We start from the raw sequence: 3,146 nt of genomic DNA, 5'->3' as shown, positions 1-3,146 counted from the left end.
CCTTTCTCAATAGCTTCTCCAGAGATATATGGCTTCAGGCCTTTACCATTGACCTTGAATGCTCTTAATGATTCACTCCATACTTCTACTACACCATGAGGGGATACTTGTAAGACTTTGAAGGGTCTAGACCACCTAAATCTAAGAGTGAAAGGAAAAGGTTTTAGTTCTATTACTAATTGGAGCTGACATGGTTGGGGTTTGTTTCAACTCCTCTACTTGTAGTGCTTGGGCTAATGGTAGTGGTGGGCTAGCTTCTAGTATTTGTACACAGGTTGCAATCTCTTTGTTTTCATCTTCAATGATACTGCTATGATCAATAAAGGATTTTAGAGGATCTCCTAGATATCTCTTTTTGAACTCCTCTTCCACTAGCTCATCAATAATATCTACCCTTAAGCATTCGTCCATGTCTGGCTTTTGTTTCATGGCTTGAAACAAATTGAATTCTGCTTCCTCTTCTCGCACTTTAAGAGTCAACTACCCATTTTTAACATCTATAATGGCTCCAGTAGTTGATAAGAAGAGTCTTCCTAAGATTATGGGAATTTGGACATCTTCTTCTATCTCTAGGACAACAAAGTCAATAAGTATAAAGAATTTACCAACCTTTATTAGAATGTTCTCCAGAATTCCAATCAGATACTTGACAAATCTATCTGCCAATTACAAAGAGATAGTAGTTAGCTTCAGCTCTCCAACATTCAGCTTTTGATAGATGGATAAAGGCAAAAAACTGACACTTGCTCCCAGATCGCAAAGGGCTTTGTTGATCTTCATATTTCCTATAAAATAAGGTATGAAGAAACTTCCAAGATCTTTCAGCTTCAGGGGTAGTTTGTTTTGTAATATTGCACTCATTCTTTAGTTAAGGCCACTATCTCATAGTCATCAAGTTTCCTTTTATTGGAGACTATCTCCTTCAAAAATTTAGCATAGGATGGCATTTGAGATAGAGCTTCTGTGAAAGGAATGTTGATTTAGAGTTTCTACAAAACCTCTAAAAATTTCCCAAATTACTTATCCAATTTAGCTTTCTAAAATCTTTTAGGAAAAGGTAATGGTGGTTGATAAGGCTTGGGTAGTTCCTTATTTTCTTCTTTCTTTTCCTCTTGTTTCTTTTTACCCTTATCAACATGTGTTTTTTTTTTCCTTTACTTGAGCTTCATTGTTACCAAAAGTTTCATCAGAATGTTCATGCTTGTCTTCTGGTTTCTGGTTTTCCAACATCTTATTGCTCCTCAAAGTAATTGCCTTATATTGCTCTTTTGGATTCATTTTTGGCTGACTAGGTAATTTACCAATGGCTTTGTTTAAAGAACTAGCTTATTGAGCAATTCAATTTTCAAGCATTCTGTTTTGAGTAGCCAATTAGTCCATTCTAGTAGTAAGCTGCTTGATCATCTCACTTTGTTATTGTTGAGCTGTCAAAAAGCTTTCTATCATGGATTCCATAGTCATCTTCAGTTTAAGTTGTTATGGTTGAGGAGGTGGGTTTTGATTTCTGCTTTAAAAACCTGGTGGTGTTGGTTTATATCCTTAGTATCTATTGATTAGCTGGTTCTATTGGTTCTACTAGTTAGACCATGAGAAATTTAGGTGGTTCCTCCATCCAAGATTATAAGTGCTTGAATAAGGATTTCTAATTGCTCTCTGGTTGAAGTTCCCATTATTGTACAAATAGTTCATTTATTCTGTAGAGGGTTCACTATAGTTGTTGCATTTTGAGCTTTGGTGTCCTCTATAGTGGTCACATAATTGATTACTAATCCTAATTGCATTGGCTTGCATTCTGTCAAGCCTCTTTGATAGTTGGTCAAATTGAGCGTTGATCATACTTAGTGCATCCAATTCCAATACTCCAATTATTGTCCTTATGTCCCCTCTCTCATTCGACCATTCAAAATTATGATAGGCAACCCTCTCCAAAAGTTTAAAAGCTTTTGCAGTGGTCTTCTCCATTAGATCTCTAGCAGCTGCTGAATCTATATTGCTCATTGTTTATGGTAGGTTCCATTGTAGAAATTTTGAATAAGAAGCTAGTCCTGGTTGCCATGGTGTGGGCACTTCCTCTGAAGGTCTTTGTACCTTTCCTATGTATCATAGAGAGATTCATTGTCTTTCCGTCTAAAGGTGTTAAGTTCAGCTCTAAGCTTAGCAGTCTTCTCAGGTGGGAAATATCTTGCTAAAAAGGTTTGTGATAGATCAGCTCAGTTGGTGAATGATCCTGCAGGATGAGATAATATCCACTTTTTTACTTTATCCCTAAAAGAGAATGGAAATGCTCTTAGTCTAATGGTGTCTTTAGAAACACCATTCATCTTAAGTGTGTCACAGAGAGCAAGAAAGCATTGGAGATGGTAATGTGGATCTTCTGTTGGCGATCCTCCAAATTGAGTCTGTTGAATCATTTGGCGCCATATCAGCTTTAGCTTAAAATTATTGGCATCAATTGTTTGTCTAGTTATGCTCGGTTGAAATCCTCGAATAGTTGGAGCTCTATAGTCTTTCAAAGGTTTTGGACGATTGTCCGCCATGGTTGAAGTCTCAGCTTTCTGTTGCTTCTTTCTCCTTTTGATAGCTCTAAGAGTTTTGTCTATTTTTGGATCCAATTCAAGCAATTCTTCTTTTTGTTTAGTTCTGGTCATAAGCTAAATAGAAGATCCTGAAAAGAGTTAAAAGAACAAAATAAGATAAACTAATAAAGTAAAGTAAAATAAAATGTCTAAATTAGTTAAATTGCCTATTGTCTAATATCAAACACAAAGATTCCCTGGTAACAGCATCAAAAACTTGTACAAAATCCCGCAAGTGCACAGATTATAACAAGTAATAAAGTAGTGAGCAGAGTATCATTCCTACGAGGAATCTGGTTTGAGTGCCAAACTACATAATGATTGTAATTATCTAGACTACTGAAATCAAAGCAGGAAATATAAACTAAACTAATTATAGCTGGAAAGTAAATAAAATCATATTAACTAAATTGAAAATATCAAATAATAAAAGCATTCCAGAATTAGGGGCTCACACTATAATAAATTGCAAATCTATTTAACAAATTCAATAAATCAATAATTATTACTTTGAAGGAAATTAATCCTAAGTTAACTCAAGTCCTTTCTCAAGGTGCTCAAGTTGTATCT

At 35.3% G+C, this 3,146-nt stretch overlaps 1 non-coding gene across 1 annotated transcript; it reads left to right on the top strand.

The window, feature by feature from the left end:
• Nucleotides 1–2,049: 2,049 nt before the first annotated feature.
• Nucleotides 2,050–2,156, top strand: LOC131171652 (small nucleolar RNA R71). Its single transcript, XR_009142310.1, has one exon. It is a non-coding gene; the product is annotated as a small nucleolar RNA R71 (small nucleolar RNA).
• The last annotated feature ends 990 nt before the right edge of the window (nt 2,157–3,146 follow it).

This window comes from Hevea brasiliensis, chromosome 12 (assembly GCF_030052815.1).
Source record: "Hevea brasiliensis isolate MT/VB/25A 57/8 chromosome 12, ASM3005281v1, whole genome shotgun sequence".
Taxonomy (NCBI): domain Eukaryota; kingdom Viridiplantae; phylum Streptophyta; class Magnoliopsida; order Malpighiales; family Euphorbiaceae; genus Hevea; species Hevea brasiliensis.
Note: the sequence above shows the minus strand (reverse complement) of the source record. Positions and strands in the feature narration are given on the sequence as shown.